Source organism: Schistocerca americana, chromosome 3 (assembly GCF_021461395.2).
Source record: "Schistocerca americana isolate TAMUIC-IGC-003095 chromosome 3, iqSchAmer2.1, whole genome shotgun sequence".
NCBI classification, from domain to species: Eukaryota; Metazoa; Arthropoda; class Insecta; order Orthoptera; family Acrididae; genus Schistocerca; species Schistocerca americana.
In genome coordinates this window covers 446,581,642-446,599,834 of record NC_060121.1, presented here as the reverse complement: position 1 = coordinate 446,599,834, position 18,193 = coordinate 446,581,642, and positions in this window count along the sequence as shown.

The window sequence follows — 18,193 nt, the reverse complement described above, 5'->3', positions numbered from 1 at the left end:
GTCATCGCCATACTGGCGTATCACCCGGCGTGATGGTATGGGGTGCCATTGGTTACGCGTCTCGGTCACCTCTTGTTGGCATTGATGGCTCTCTGAAGAGTGGACGTTACTTTTCAGATGTGTTATGACCCGTGGCTCTGCTCTTCATTCGATCCCTGCGAAACCCTACATTTCAGCAGGATAATGCACGACCGTATGTTGCAGGTCCTGTACGGTTCTTTTTGGATAAAGAAAATGTTCGATTGCTGCCCTGGCCAGCACATTCTCCAGATCTCTCATCAATTGAAAACGTCTGGTAAATGGTGGCCGAGCAACTGGCTCGTCACAATACGCCAGTCACTACTCTTGACAAACTGTGGTATCGTGTTGAAGCTGCATGGGCAGCTGTACCTCTACACGCCATCCAAGCTGTGTTTGACTCAATGCCCAGGCGTATCAAGGCCGTTAATACGGCCAGATGTGGTTGTTCTGGGTACTGATTTCTCAAGATCTATGCACCCAAATTGCGTGAAAATGTAATCACATGTCAGTTCTAGTATAATATATCTGTCCAATGAATACCCGTTTGTCATCTGCATTTCTTCTTGGTGTAGCAATTTTAATGGCCAGTAGTGTAGTCCTATTTTCATATCTCTTATTACAATTATTATTTTTTTGCTTTCAAAGTCGAAAATTGTTTGTGTTCATTCCACTTTATGGTAAATCTTCCACTAAGAAGAGTCTTTTATTCCTGGTACTCTCGGAGCGAAACAGGAGTATACCACCAGCCCGGTCTTGTCAGTCTCAGTACCGTGTCCTGCGGTTCGGTTTGGTGTAGACAGCTTCCGCGTTTCGCAGTCAAACAGTGGTCGGACACAAGCCGTCGCTTGTTTTCCGGCTGCAGTGTAAAGGACCCACTTGGCGGATCGCGTATCTAATTATTTTGAAAAGCGTATGCACAGCGCGAGCGGAGGGGCGGAGGAGGGGGAGAGAGAACGAAATAAACAGAACGAATGTCGGAGCACAAGCAGCGGCGCACGTTAATAAAACGGAGCGGATACTGGTCCCTCCGTCTGGCCGTCTGCTTTTCCGGCTGCCGGCGGCCACCAGATGAAAGGCAGTCGCTGACCTGCGGGAGTGGTGGTGGCTGTGAGAGGGGGTAGGGGTGGGGGTAAGGGTAGGGGTGGGGGACGTCTGCCAGCGCCGGCCAGCGCACAGTGTTTGCCGACCGCGGGTGCGGCCTCATTACTGCACGGACAGCCACGGAGGCTTAATTAAGTTTGCCTGCTGCATCACACCCGCCGAAAAACGCCGCAAGAGGCTAATAAATACGTAATTGAAAAGTTTCTAATCGTCAGGTTGCGAAATCTCTTTGCTAAAGCCGCAGCACAGCAAGGAAATTTGCATCCTTGGTGTGGCTTTGGTGGGGTCTAAAACCGTGTTACTTTTCAAGGACTTCAGACTAGATAACGCACACAAAATCATTGCCTCTTACTCGCCAATTCACTAATTTCTGAAGGCGTTTTGGCCCCAGGTAATTGATGTACTCTCTGCTGTGTCCTTCAGAAGACACGGAGCACTGTTATAGTCTGACGAGCCAAAACATTGCGACCACTTGCATAACAGATTAACGAAATACATCGCTGATTCTGTGTACCAGGGACCCGACAGTGTGTTGGTAGGTTGTGGAGGTATGTCGCATTGTATTTCTACGCAAAGGTTCTACGCGTAAATAGCCGCGAGGAGTGGCCGCGCGGTTAGAGGCGCCTTGCCAAGGATTACGCGGCTCTCCCTCCGGAGGTTCGAGTCCTCCCCCGGGCATGGGGCCGTGTGTGTTGTTCTTAGCCTAAGTTAGTTTGAGTAGTGTGTAAGCCTATGGCCCGATGACCTCAGCAGTTTGGTCCTTAGGAATTCACACATATGAACATTTTGAACTCGCGTAAATAACTGGCTGCTGATTTGCGTCCGCCGTGAAGGCAGCCGATAACGACCCAGATGGGTTGCATAGGACTTACATTAGGTGAATTTGGCGGCCGAGACATCAAAGTGAGTTCATTATAATGGTCCTCAAACAACTGCAGTACGGTTCTGGCCCAAAGACACGGACAATTATAATGCTGAAAGATAACATCGCCGTTGGGGAAGACATCAAGCAAGAAGGGATGCAGATGATTCGCATCTGTCAGCTAATCTTCTATTACTACCACAGGTTCCATGGAAGCGAAGGCAATGTCTCTCGTAGGACAATAGTGAACTACCAGCGTATGTCCGTGGCGCCCTGCATGTTTCGAGCCGCCGTTCACCTCGATGACGATGTTTGTGGAGACGACCAGCAACCAAGAGTAGCAGAAATGTTATTCACTCTAAGGAGCGACACATTTCCATTGATCTGCGGCCCACTGCAGTTATAACTGACGATGTCATTGGGTCGACATGAGAACACGTAGACGGTTCTAGGCGCTACAGTCTGGAACCGCGCGACCGCTACGGTCGCAGGTTCTAATCCTGCCCCGGGCATGGATGTGTGTGATGTCCTTAGGTTAGTTAGGTTTAAGTAGTTCTAAGTTCTAGGGGACTGATGACCCCCGATGTTAAGTCCCATAGTGCTCAGAGCCATTTGAACTATTTTGCAAGGTTCTGTTTCATGTTTGTTTTTCCGTTAGTGTTACTTGTAATTTAACAATGGCGTACGATATTATGGGTACGATTATGAATGACGAATCCGTCGATGTGCACCTCATGTTCACTGAACGCAATAGAATACTGCCACAAAGACGCTATTGAGAGCAGTTTCCACAGCGACAGCAACCACTTGCAGCGGTTTTGCATCTCTACATAGGCCCCATTATGCTGTTACGAGTGTTACGCGTTTCGGTGATTGCATGGAATAGGTTTTTCACAGTTGTGAAGGTGTTTTGACAGAAACAAAGGTACTTGGGGTAACAATATGAATAAAGCATGAGTACATTATTTGTAATGAGCCACCACAGATTACGAATACCTTGCCCCAAAATAACTAGTAAACTATCCCTGAAAAACATCCAAAATTTTGTCGGTGAGGGCCGGAGTGTACCTCTGTACACAGTACATCGCAGGACCCAGAGATATACAAATGTATTAGAACATCGACACTGAAAGCTCGAAGCACGAAAAAATATCAGTTACAACAGCACTCAATTCTACACTTGTGTCTATATCATTGCTCTGCAAGCCATATTATCGTGTGTGGCGGCGAGCAGTTACGGTAGCGTGTTCTCCCTCACCTCCTTTTCCCTGTTCACTTCCTCTCAGGAATGGTTTATCTACAAACTCCCAGGTTCGATTCCCGGCGGGGTTGGGGATTTTCTCTGCCCGGGGACTGGGTGTTTGTGATGTCCTCATCATTCCGTCATCATTCATGCAAGTGGCGAGATTGGACGGTGTTCAGATTGGGAACGTGTATGGGCGCTGATGGTTCAAATGGCTCTGAGCACTATGGGACTTAACATCTATGGTCATCAGTCCCCTAGAACTTAGAACTACTTAAACCAACTAACCTAAGGACATCACACAACACCCAGTCATCACGAGGCAGAGAAAATCCCTGACCCCGCCGGGAATCGAACCCGGGAACCCGGGCGTGGGAAGCGAGAACGCTACCGCACGACCACGAGCTGCATGGGCGCTGATGACGGGCCAGGTAAGCGCCCCACTATCCAAACATCATCATCATGTACAAACGTCCATATGAGATCCAGTATCTCAAACTTTCTCGTTTTTGTTATTTCACATATGTAGCAGGAAGCAAATGAGCCAAAACATCATGACCACCGCCCACGATGAGAAAATGCCGACTGGTGCAATTGCGGACACATGACACGATAAGGAAACTACATAAGCGGAGCGAAAACGAATGGGAAATCTTTATATCAGGATCGTCAGCGGCGTACTGAACCTCACGCGAGCACCATGTGCAGGGCGCGTTTGGGCTGAGGCTCGCTCTGTTTCGGCTTTGCTCGGAGCACCTCGGCAATATTCGGTGCAGCTCGACATTTCATTTAATATTGCGGTGCGACATTTTTCGTTTGGGCAGAATCATGGTATCAGCGCAGTTTACACTTAGCTACTTGTTTGTGATGTGAAGGACTTTCTCAGGTCCAGTAACTGTTAGCACAAAAAGAGGCAGTCTATCAACATTTCGTTACAACACTTTCAAACTGAGTGGGAATGATAGAACAGAGGAATGAGAAGTCTCAACATCCTTTATGCAGTCACATAATCGATAGATCCTACAAATTTGCTGTGAAACATTACAATACCAAGGAGAAAGAATTTAAAGATTTAGTAGACAGTGAAAGAGCAAAAAATTACAAGGGATAGGTTTCATTGTTTTGTACATCAAGAAGTGCTTTGCGTTAAACTCGCAGCATGGACCACGTGAAGAAATTTGTGGTGCGAACAGCAAAATTTCTGAAGTGTCTGGAACCACTTTTCGGTTTAAAATCCCCAATTTTGAACTAATGAAGGACAAAGGAGTGCAGGAACGAAAATTAGAACATCCGGAATGGACTGAAAACATCACATTTTCACTGGACTTGATTGCGCTCAGCCAACAATGAAAACAACTTATTTCTCATTTGATAGTGATGCATTTAAAAAGAAAATCGCATTGTAGAAGGAAATTCTCACAAAAGGCACACTCCACTTCCCTAAGTTCACTGCATTAAAGGAAAAACGAGGTTTGAAGAATTTATTGTGCCGTTAAAGTTTTGAGGACCCTGTCATTCTTGCAACTATTTTCGTGCTGTTTTCGAAATCTTTTCAGTTGAAGGTGCCCCTGCAACTGTACAGACGTATCTCAGTCCGTTTACATTAAAACTGTCCAGGACGACTGCAGGCAGGGTTTCCACGTTTTCGTAATGAGGTTACAGAAGAGCCTATGTAAGTATTTCTACCAACATATGTGTATGAAACATCTTCTCTCGATTATGAAACTAAATAAGTCAGAATTAAGTGGCAACCTGAGTGCAAAAATCCGTAATATTGTCCACATCTGTCCGTATACCGATACTTCGTGGTAGGTAAGTATTATCTATTCAGAGCGCCAAAAATAATTAAATATTACTGAAAACGTGTTTTTTGTGGTCCATGTTGTTCAGAAATGTGAAATGTAAAACCAAGTACCATTCATCATTCTCTGCCTCGTGATGACTGGGTGTTGTGTGCTGTCCTTAGGTTAGTTAGGTTTAAGTAGTTCTAAGTTCTAGGAGACTGATGACCATAGTGCTCAGAGCCATTTGAACCATTTGAACCATTCACCATTCAGTCCGACTCCATTGCCATTCAAATGCACCGCACCCCCTTTCTTCCATGTCTTCACACTGAGGCAGATTGGCCGGGGCACGGTTCACGAGCTGCATTGCTGGTCGCTCCTGCTTTATACCGACGACGTTGACTGTGCGTGAGGAAATCCGTTCCCATAAGCGACTCTGAGGAAGAACGGTTGAGATGCCGCTTCACCTGAAATGATCTTCTCAGATACGGCGAAGCAGGGCAGCTGCTTGCCTGCTGTTGTCATGTGCGAGTGTGGAAAGCAGTTCGAGAATAGTGAAGCCACAAGTAGGCGAAAACCTTATGGAGGTCGACGTATCATCAAGGAACTTGATAAGTAACGATCTGTGACAGATCTGGCAACAGAGTACAATGTTTCACAGCACGCCATTCAGCGTGTATTGTTGAACATATCGCTCCACACCAGACGACCCTTAGTGTTCCTGTGTTGACCCAACGGTAATGTCAATTAGACTGCAACTGGCACTGGATCATCAACACTGGACAGTGTATCAATGGAGACACGTCGCCTGGTCGGGTGAATCATGAATATAGTTGAACTAGGTCGATGGTCGTTTCCAGATATATCAGCAACCAGCTGCTCAAAACATGCAACACGCCACGGACGCAGGACAGGACGGTTGAGGCAGTCGTGAGATACGCAGGGGCTTTCACCTGGGCTACTGTTGGATGTGTGGTAGTAGTCAAATGTACTATGACAACTGAGCATTTACTGTGTACCTACATGTATAATTTGACTTTGATACTTACATCAGAATATTTTATGATGTGAAGATGGCAGAAGCCGAAACCGCTAATTTATTTATTTTTTTCTCATCTGCCTTCTGACTGGTTTGATGCAGCCTACGTCCCCGACTGTTTGCTGGATGTATTCCAATCTCTGTCTTCCTCTACAGATTTTGCCCTCTGCAGCTCCATCTAATGCCTGGAGTCACCCCTGATTTCTTAACAGATGTCATATCGTCCTGTACCTTCTTCTTGTTAGTGTTTTCTACACATTCCTTTCCTCTCCGACTCTGCGGAGAACCTCCTCATTCCTTACCTTATCAATCCACGTAATTTTCAACATTCATCTGTAGCACCACATCTCAAATGCTACGATTCTCTTCCGTTCTGGTTTTCCCACAGTCCATGTTTCACTAGAATACGATGCTGTACACCAGACGTACATTCTCAGAAATTTCTTATTCAAATTTAAGTCTGTATTTGATACTAGTAGACGTCTCTTGGCTGGAATGCCCTTTTTGCCAGTGTTAGTCTGCTTTTGATATCCTTTTTGCTCCATCCGTCATTGGTTATTTTGTTGCCTAGGTAGCATAATTCCTTCACTCCATCTACTTTGTGACCATCAATCCTGATGTTAAGTTCTCATTTCTGCCTTTTCAGATTACTTCCGTCTTTCTTCAATTTACTCTCAATCCATGTTCTGTTTTAACGAAAGCGCGGTGGTGTGTCGCCAGACTCATACATTCTACACACCAATGTGAATAGTTGTTTTGTTGCCATTTCCCACAATGATTTTAGAAATTCTAATGGAATATTATCTATCCCTTCTGCCTTATTTGATCTTAAGTCCTCCAAAGCTCTCTCAAATTCTTATTGTAGTACTTAGTCCTCTATCTCTTCTAAATCGACTCCTGTCAATAGTGAAGCATGAAAGTTTGTGCGATCAAGAGGAACCTTCAAAATAAAGTGGCACAATATGCTCAGACTCGTTTTCAGATTTTGTCTTCAATTGATAAAGTATGACAGTTGGAGACTGCATGAACACTATTGTGAATCATGTGCATCCCTTCAAGCTGATGTCTACCCCTGGTGTGATGCTATTTTCCTAGCAAGGACTTCTCGAAAGTATGTCACATACAATTACTGCTGTATTGCGTTTTTAAAGATCAACACGCTCTTACAGCGCCTTGTTGACTCTTGAATCAAATCACAAATATGATGCGTTACCTGGTAAACTCGTATTTTTTCAGTAAACGATAATGCGGAATTGTATCGAACCCACTCTTTCTCTCAAGAACGGCTTAAGCGCACCTGGTTGATGTATTACAGTTAACCGTTTTCGACTACAGTATTGTAGTTCATAATCGTAATTTAAAACATAGAAAAGGAGGTAAAATTTCTGTTAAATGCAAACAGATATAAAAAATACAAATTAAAAGCTGGAAAAAAGTAAAAATATACTTACTATCTTGTTATTACCGAAGAAAAACGGCAGGAGATGCTGAACACGCATTGTAGTCACTTAAAAATAATTGCTAGAATGAAGCTGTATCCACACAATCTGCTCACACATTTGATAACACACAAACTGGCTTGTAGTAACATACAATGAAAAGGAAAAATAACTGTCAGTGGACATAGTCACCACTGATGTCCCACGCATCATCTCTTCGTATGAGCTACAGACGAAACTCGACAATTATAGTTTACAGTTCCGAAAAAGATATGTGACATGAGTGCGCAAACCGTTCCCAGTCAAAGATGAGTCAAAACTTCAATGCGTATTTAGTCTGTACATAGGAACAGCATTGTAAATGAAGTCCAAATGCAGACCAGTAACGTGCAATGGCAACGATCCAAACCTCGTAAAATGTTATACATACAAACTGTGACAAGACAGGGCTCATATAGCATGTAATAGCCACCAATTGGCGAAAAGAAAATGAAAGATTAAAAAGTATTGTGCAGAAAACATAGGTGTGTTGTGAAACATAAGAACCGTACAGCAAAGAGTTAAAAGTAAATTAAGAGAACTGCAGCCGGAAAGTCACGTAAAACTTACTTTATAAATGCCTCATGACCGCTAGCTGGGGAGAATACGACAGTGGGAAGTAATAATATTCTGCTTCCAAGATTCGAGCAGTGTACTTACTGGTCGAGCCTAATCCCGGAACATCGTTCATTAAATACGGAAAGAAGGGTCGGGTATACAACAAATGTTACAGTTCAGATGGAATTCTTGTCGTATAGGTTCTTGTCGTATTCTTTGCTACATCATGGTGCGTGAATTAATGGCACTCTGCTGGTCCTGTACTGACTGGAGGGGAGGTGTGAGCACCAGAGGGGCGATTAGCAGCAACCCCTCCCTCCCCACCCCCTGGGACGCCGGAAGCGCTCCGTCTGCCGACACCTGAAAGCACTCGGGGCCCGTCACGCTTGCCACCACGCCGTACACAGCCATCAGCGCTTTACTTGTGCTGCGTCTTAAAACCTGGCGAGCACTTCGTGCGAGATAGCCGGCAGTAAGCATAAGTGAGAAAGCCTCGCTCCAGATGCTCTTTCCACCACAGCTGGTCCGTATAACTTCTGCACAGTTCTTCAGCTCTATATGTATATCCCGCAAACGGCGGTGGATGAAAATGGAACCAGCTTGGTATCTTCCCTTTGTATTTCCTTAGTAGATAAAGCGTGTGAAGAATGACGCTCACTGTGTATCAGCACTCTGAATACATCTCCATCTACACGATACGGTCAAAAGTATCTGTATACTTATTAGTGTTAGGATGTATTCTCCCTTTGCCTTTATGGTGGCTTGAACTCTCCTGAGGACCCTTTCAATAAAGTGTCTGAATGGTGTGGAGGAATGGCAGCCCATTAATTGGCATTTATCCTCAGAGCCGGAACCAAGGAACATAGTGATGTTCGACGCTAGGGTCTGGAACGAAGCCGTCGTTCTTACTTATCACTAAGTTGTTGCTGTGTCGTCCGAACAAGACACAGTCAGGGCAAAATCAATACAGGTGCGAAGATGCCAACTGGCGCCAGTGCCATAAAGACTCGCCACTCGAGTCCCACCAGCGCCACGGGCGGCGCTGAAGATGAAGATATCGACTTCCCCTCGGCCAATAGGAATACTATCCACCAATGACCAGATGAAAACGGACAGAAGCCCACTCAGAAGAGCAACATTCTTTCACTTGGTCATAGACCATCCTCCAGGGCTGACTTAGACAGGGAAGGTCATTTAGTAAACCGTTAGAGGTGAACAGACAGTTGTTGTAAACTACATTTGCTTGTACAGTGAAGTTTACCTGCGATTATTTTCACTTAGCCATTGAGGACATTTCCTGCTTGTAGCAGTGTTACAGACTTCATTAACCAACCAGTCACAAAGATAAATAAACCTGTTTAGCTAATAAATAAAGCGCGTGAAGAATGATGCACACTGTGTATCAGTACTCTAAATACATCTGCATCTACATGATACGGTCAAAAGTATGTGTGTTGGAGTGTTGTAGAACCTTCGTTCTACTACCTTATTACCTGACCGTAGGACATAGCTGTGCAATAGAGGCAGGGAGGAACTGTATTAGCGATGTACTACATCACCTACCGTACCAGCAGTGGCAACTCAGACTCCACAGCAGTAGCGACAAAGCCTTTACAGAACTGGCGACGAGGGTTTACAAAAGATGTTCCATTGGATTCAGTTCGGGACTACGGGCAGACCAGTCAATTTCAGAAACGTTATTGTTCACAAACGTCAAAGATACTGCTTTATGACAGTGTGATGCAATAGTGAACCCCGAAATGATCCTCTAGTATCTGCATCTAGTGTTTTCTTAAGACGATAAGGGGAGCACACCAAAGAACACGGAAAACATTACCCCTACCATAACACCACTTCCTCCGTGTTTCGCTATTGACGCTACACATGATTGTCCTCTAGGAATTCACCAAGCGCAAACCCTTCCACCGGATTGTCACAGGGTACAACACAAGCCTGCTCAAGATTTGCCAGTCAGCACTACTCAGCGCTCCAGCTTCCCCCCCTCCCCCCCCCCCCCCAATGCGCCATTCCGAGCAGCTGTGTGAATGAGACGGTTATGTGCCAAAGGCTGCACATGTGTGTAACTTGGCAGATGCGTTTGCAACACAGTGCAATTACTTCTGAGGGGCGACAATTGCAAAATATTTTTATAAGCAGGATTTTATCACGTGTGTTTATTTTTAACATTTTTTTAACAAAGCAATACTTCTATTATTTCAGTAAAAGAGCTCATTAGATAGTACAAACCCTTAAGGCTTTTGTGTCCATTTGTTGAAAAACTGATTGTTGACTTCTGTCTCAGTTTCTTCGGCCGAAGTTTGTTTGATGGTTTTTATGACGTTTCGCCAGCGCGAATGGCTCGCTTTGTCAGAGCTTCATGTTCGATTACTAGTGGTGGACTGGAGTCGAGCTCGCGGCCGCAGATTATACGAGGGTTATTCCAAAAGTAAGGTCCGATTGATTGCCAAATTGAAACCACAGTGAACATCAGAAATGTTTTACTTGTAACAATTAGCTACACCTTTCAGCTACTTCTCTACGTAGTCACCGTTCTGACTTAGACTTTTGTCATAGCGTTGTACCAACTTTTCAATAGCCTCATCATAGAAGGCAGCCGCCAGTGCTTTCCGCCAATTCTCCACGCTGGCCTACACCTCATTGTCTGTGTCAAAATGTTGTCTTCAAAGACAGCGGTTCATGTTACCAGAGATGAAACTCAGGGGGAGACAATTGCGGACTGTATTGTGGGTAATCTCACATTTCCATTTGAAAACGATGCAGGAGCATCTTCATTGCCCCTGCAGAATGCGGCTGAGAATTGTCGTGAAGACGAAACAGCACGACAGTTATGTAATGTTGGCTGCATAGCTTCAGGCGAAATTTCTCACCAGGCCCTCGTACTTGGCGGCAGACACTATTTTCTAGACATCTTTACGCACTCACTGCGAGCTCAGAAATGAGAAGAGCGACGTGATGCTAACTGGGGTTATACTAGAGACACTACCCAACACATCTGTGCAAAGCTTTATCGGATTTTCATAGTCGTTTCCATTTCGCGACCGATCGGACCTTACTTTTGGAATAACCCTCGTATGTACCTGCCGCCGCAACGTCCAAGAAGTTTTCCGTGGTCTCTTTCGGTGTGGTTCTCCCCTTGCTACCTGTAATGGTCGTTCGCTGTAGCACGGGAATCCAGGATCTGTTCACCTTGAGGCTTTCTTCTTTCTTGTTGAAGCTGTTCACATGATTGAGTATTTCTACAGCTTCTCTGCACAAGCGGGTGCTATAGTTCTTCTCTACAGCCAGAACTTCCGTGTCGGCGAATTTTAATGCGTGGTCGGTATCGCACAGCGCGTGCTCTGTCGCGGCCGATTTCTCCACCTGCCCCAACCTGCAATGCTAGTAATGTTCTGCGATCCTGATGTTGATTCATCGTCCAGTCATTCCAACATAATCTTTTTCGCATGTACATGGTATGCGGTATATGGCCGACATTGTAAGTGGGCCCCTTTTCTTCTTTGCAGATCTCAGATCAGATCTGCGGCAGCAAGCTTCATTCCAATTCATCACCAGCAATCAAGGGTTAAGCATTGACAATACCAGCCACTCGTTCTGGCGAAACATCACAAAAATCATCAAACAAATGTCGGCCGAAGAATCCGGGACAGATGCCAACAGGCATTTTGATGTTAGATAGTCCTAATACGGGGAGCAGAGTTACAAAAAAATTTACATACAGGTATTTAACATGAAGTTGTGATGTTTATACACATTTCGATTTTAGAATGTGTTTATATCTGGTGCTATGATTCGTGATACATCAGACACATGGAGTTACACAGATCCAAATCTGTTAAACTCTAAAGTTTCTGTGACTTTGTCAACTCCATAACAATAAAAAATACTGAATAGCTTAACTAGCTTGTCTGTTTAGTCGAGAATATTGCTTTTACAGAGCGAGTGCGGTAGGATTTAGACTTCGTGCAAGTGCGCATGTGGACTCAATTTTAGTAACAATTTATTTAACATTCAGTGTACCAACATTGTTGTTGTTGTTGTTGTGGTCTTCAGTCCTGAGCCTGGTTTGATGCAGCTTTCCGTGCTACTCTATCCTGTGCAAGCTTCTTCATTTCCCAATACGTACTGCAGCCTACATCCTTCTGAATCTGTTTAGTGTATTCATCTCTTGGTATCCCTCTACGATTTTTACCCTCCACGTTGCCCTCCAATACTAAATTGGTGATCCCTTTATGCCTCAGAACATGTCCTACCAACCGATCCCTTCTTCTTGTCAAGCTGTACCACAAAATCCTCTTCTCCCCAATCCTATTCAATACTTCCACATTAGTTACGTGATCTACCCATCTAATCTTCAGCATTCTTCTGTAGCACCACATTTCAAAGGCTTCTATTCTCTTCTTGTCCAAACTATTTATCGTCCATGTTTCACTTCCATACATGGCTACACTCTACACTCCATACAAATACTTTCAGAAACGACTTTCTGACATTTGAATCCATACTCGATGTTAACAAATTTCTCTTCTTCTGAAACGCTTTCCTTGCCATTGCCAGTCTACATTTTATATCCTCTCTACTTCGACCATCATCAGTTACTTTGCTCCCCAAATAGCAAAACTCATTTACTACTTTAAGTGTCTCATTTCCTAATCTAATTCCCTCAGTATCGCCCGACTTAATTCGACTACATTCCATTATCCTCGTTTTGCTTTTGTTGATGTTCATCTTATAGCCTCCCTTCAAGACACTGCCCATTCCGTTCAACTGCTTTTCCAAGTCCTTTGCTGTCTGTGACAGAATTACAATGTCATCGGCGAACCTTAAAGTTTTTATTTCTTCTCCATGGATTTTAATACTTACTCCGAACTTTTCTTTTGTTTCCTTTGCTGCTTGCTCAATATACAGATTGAATAACATCGAGGAGAGGCTACAACCCTGTCTCAATCCCTTCCCAACCACTGCTTCCCTTTCATGTCCTCGACTCTTATAACTGCCATCTTGTTTCTGTACAAATTGTAAATAGCCTTTCGCTCCCTATATTTTACCCCTGCCACCTTGAAAGTTTGAAAGAGATTATTCCAGTCAACATTGTCAAAAGCTTTCTCCAAGTCTACAAATGCTAGAAACGTAGATATGCCTTTTCTTAATCTAGCTTCTAAGATAAGTCGTAGGGTCAGTATTGCCTCACGTGTTCCCATATTTCTACGGAATCCAAACTGATCTTCCCCGAGGTCGGGTTCTACCAGTTTTTCCATTCGTCTGTACAAAATTCGCGTTAGTATTTTGCAGCCGTGACTTATCAAACTGACAGTTCGGTAATTTTCACATCTGTCAACACCTGCTTTCTTTGGGATTGGAATTATTATATTCTTCTTGAAGTCTGCGGGTATTTCGCCTGTCTCATACATTTTGCTCACCAGATGGTAGAGTTTTGTCAGGACTGGCTCTCCGAAGGCCGTCAGTAGTTCTAATAGAATGTTGTCTACTCTAGGGGCCTTGTTTCGACTTAGGTCTTTCAGTGCTCTATCAAAATCTTCACGCAGTATCATATCTCCCATTTCATCTTCATCTACATCCTCTTCCATTTCCATGTCCTCAAGTACATCGCCCTTGTATAGTCCCTCTATATACTCCTTCCACCTTTCTGCTATCCCTTCTTTGCTTAGAACTGGGTTTCCATCTGAGCCCTTGATATTCATACAAGTGGTTCTCTTTTCTCCAAAGGTCTCTTTAATTTTCCTGTAGGCAGTATCTATTTTCCCCCTAGTGAGGTAAGCCTCTACGTCCTTACATTTGTCCTCTAGTCATGCCTGCTTAGCAATTTTGCACTTCCTGTCGATCTCATTTTTGAGACGTTTGCATTCCTTTTTGCCTGCTTCATTTACTGCATTTTTATATTTTCTCCTTTCATCAATTAAATTCAGTATTTCTTCTGTGACCCAAGGATTTCTACTAGCCCTCGTCTTTTTACCTACTTGATCCTCTGCTGCCTTCACCACTTCATCCCTCGTTATTCTTCTACTGTATTACTTTCCCCCATTCTTGTCAATTGTTCCTTTATGCTCTTCCTGAAACTCTCCTCAACCTCTGGTTCCTTCAGTTTATCCAGGTCCCATCTCCTCAAATTCCCACCTTTTTGCAGTTTCTTCAGTTTTAATCTACAGTTCATAACCAATAGATTGTGGTCAGAGTCCACATCTGCCCCTGGAAATGTCTTACAATTTAAAACCTGGTTCCTAAATCTCTGTCTTACCATTATATAATCTATCTGATACCTTCCATGTATACACCCTTCTTTTATGATTCTTCAACTAAGTGTTAGCTATGATTAAGTTATGCTCTGTGCAAAATTCCACCAGGCGGCTTCCTTTCATTCCTTAGCCCCAATCCATATTCACCTACTATGTTTCCTTCTCTCCCTTTTCCTACTCTCGAATTCCAGTCACACATGACTTTTAAATTTTCGTCTCACTTCACTACCTGAATATTTCTTTTATCTCATCATATATTTCATCAATTTCTTCATCCTCTGCAGAGCTAGTTGGCATATAAACTTGTACTACTGTAGTAGGCATGGGCTTCGTGTCTATCTTGGCCACAATAATGCGTTCACTATGCTGTTGGTAGTAGCTTACCCGCACTCCAATTTTTTTATTCATTATTAAACCTACTCCAGCATTACCTCTATTTGATTTTGTATTTATAACTCTGTATTCACCTGACCAAAAGTCTTGTTCCTCCTGCCACCGAACTTCGCTAATTCCCACTATATCTAACTTTAACCTATCCATTTCCCTTTTTAAATTTTCTAAACTACCTGCCCGATTAAGGGATCTGACATTCCACGCTCCGATCCGTAGAACGCCAGTTTTCTTTCTCCTGATAACTACGTCCTCCTGAGTAGTCCCCGCCCGGAGATCCGAATGGGGGACTATTTTACCTCCGGAATATTTTACCCAAGAGGACGCCATCATCATTTATCCATACAGTAAAGCTGCATGCCCTCGGGAAAAATTACGGCCGTAGTTTCCCCTTGCTTTCAGCCGTTCGCAGTACCAGCACAGCAAGGCCGTTTTGGTTAATGTTACAAGGCCAGATCAGTCAGTCATCTAGACCGTTGCCCCTGCAAGTACTGAAAAGACTGCTGCCCCTCTTCAGGAACCATACGTTTGTCTGGCCTCTCAGCAGATACCCCTCCGTTGTGGTTGCACCTACGGTACGGCTATCTGTGTCGCTGAGGCACGCAAGCCTCTCCACCAACGGCAAGGTCTATGGTTCATGTGCCAACATACAAAATTGAAATCACTGTGGATAACAATAAAATTCTTTGTAGCCTGAATAAACATCAATATGACTCGAATAATAATACAAAATATCCTCTTTACAATAACAATGTCGAATATTGGGTACAGCAATCAGGTTCTACAGCGGTCAACCAAATATAACATAACATGTAACAGCGTGTGGCACTCGTACCTCAGCAGCAAGTCCTTAGGCTACAAAATAATTAGGACAGAAGCTAAGTGATATGGACACCAACTACTCTTTGCTCTTTGTCCCATTAGCACTAACTGCGCCCATCAACAAGACATCAATTATCACCTAACGTACATCGGTTCAAAAATGGTTCAAATGGCTCTGAGCACTATGGGACTCAACTGCTGAGGTCATTATTTTTTTCTTTTTTTCTCTTTTTTTGTTTTTGTTATTTTTTATTTTAAGAGTGTTCAGTTATGAGTAGGTGGAGACAAATCGGGCAGGGGTCGCAACCCGATGCCTGACCGCGATGTCTCCCCCTCCCGTCCCTGAATCACTCCCTCAAAGTAGCTTTTTGATTTATTTTTATTTTATTTTATTATTTTTATTATGTTTTTTTTCATCAGGAACAGGGTAAATGAACAAAAGATCTTTATTGGTACAAAACTTAAATACAACAGAAACGCCATCCTTCCGGCGAAAATAACACAAGACATTATACTCGTACAAGGCGTGCAATTTTTTTTTTTATGAACAAGGTGTAGGAAAAAAAAGAATAATAATACTGATGTAAGCTAAGAGGTGTGAAGCAATATACAGTGGAGTGAGGGAAAAACCAGTGTGTCTGGTATAGTGCATAAAAGAAAGGAGGCGCGTGTCCATGCGCCTACTCCACTGTGGTTTACAATGTAGAAAGTAGCGCGGGGAGTCTCAGATGTCAGCAGGGGGGGCGGGAGTGCTGTCGGCGTGTGGCACCATCCAACTGAGCGGGGATGACGTAAAGATCGCATGTAGGTAATTGGCGAAGAAGGCGCGGTAGCGCGGTCGGTGTTCGACTTCACTGTGGGCCGTTTGCAAGTACTGCCAGAAATCAAGGCGTGATTTGTCGCCATCATTATACATGTAGGAGATCGTCCATCCCTTGACCCATACAATCGCATGATTTTTGGTGGCGGGGAAATAAGCATTCTCAGGATGGATAAAAGTCCATGGATCAATCGAGTCCGGCGGAACGCGGAGGTAACAGGCAACGAACTGTCGGGCAAGTTTCCAGACGTCACTGGTGGCAGCACAAGTCAGTTGATGGACATCGTCATCCACGAGGTGGCAAATGGAACAAAGTGGAGAGTCCTGTAGTCCGATGGAGTGAAGACGATGATTTGTGGCGAATTTTTCATTTGCGACTTGGTACCATGTTGCCCGGACGTTGGAGGGAAGAAAAGGCTGGTGGATGTGACGCAAAACCGTGGGCCACCGCGTGGACGGATGTCTCAGTTCGATATTGTTGCTGGATATGGAACGAAGGAGTGGGGTGTAAAAATCTTTAGGTCTAGGAGAACGCGTGGTCGGTGTGTGTGAGCATAACTGAAGTCGACGATGAAATCAGAAATGGGCATCAGGTGGTGCTTGATGTGTCCTACTGGTACTGGTGGTGTTATGGTCGCGGGCACAAGAATTTCCAGCAAGCTGTGCGTAAGGGAGATGCCCCCGTGCCACTGCTTGTGCATGGTGGACATGTACAAGGACGTCGCGCGGAGTCGCACATTGACAAGGCCGAGGCGCCCCGCTCGCGGGGGAAGGGTGAGCGTGTCGTAGCGGACCTTAAAGAGCGTACCGGCCGTAAGGAAGTATCCGAAGGCAGCCTGGAGGCTGCGTCCAATAGTTGATGGCAGCGGGAGGACCTGTGCAATGTGGACCATTCTGGACGCCACATGTTGATTCAGGTCTTGGACACGTTGTAAAGAATCGAGTCGTCGGAGAAGATTTTGTCGCACCGTCGTGCGGATAGTTTGGAGTGCACGCCGAAAATTGATGACAGGGGAGCGGCGCACGGTGGAGGTGAAAATGATACCACGGTATCGTAGTTTTTATACACACGGGAGAGGTGCTAAGTCGTCGTGTGAGAGGCCGCGACCAGTTGTCATCGCCGCAGATTTAGCCAAATTCATGTTACAGCCCGCTGCAGTGCCGTACGTTGATATCAAATCAAGTACCGTGTGTGTTTCACTCCGTGAGCGGATCAAGAGGAGGAGGTCGTCCGCATACGCACGACATCGAAAACTGTGCTGTCGCAGTGTGAGACCAGAAAGGTGGCTCGTCAGACTCCCGATGAGTGGCTCCAGGCTTATGGCATAGAGTAGGGTCGAAAGTGGGCAGCCTTGCCGTACGGAACGACGGATCGCCACTGGTCCCGCCACACGGCCATTAACCTGAATCAGCGATTCGGCGGTGCCGTACAGGCGCCGGATCACGTCGATAAAGGCTGGTGGAAAACCCATGCGGTTCATCACTGAGAACAGAAAAAGATGCCGCACTTTGTCGAATGCGCTGTCAAAATCAATGGCAACCACTGCGGCGCGGAGTCTGCACACCGCTGCCAGTGCAATTAAATCGCGACATTCTCCTGTGGCCGTTTGTATATTAATTGAGCCGCCCGGAGTTGTCTGTTCCGAGGACAGAATGCTGGGCAGGACCTTGCGGCATCGCGTTGCCAGTAGGCGTGTAAAAATTTTACAGTCTGCATTAAGCAGAGTCAAGGGACGGTAATGTGCTGTCGTCACACCTGGTGTCGGTTTGTGGATGGGTATAATAATTCCCGTGACGAAGGAC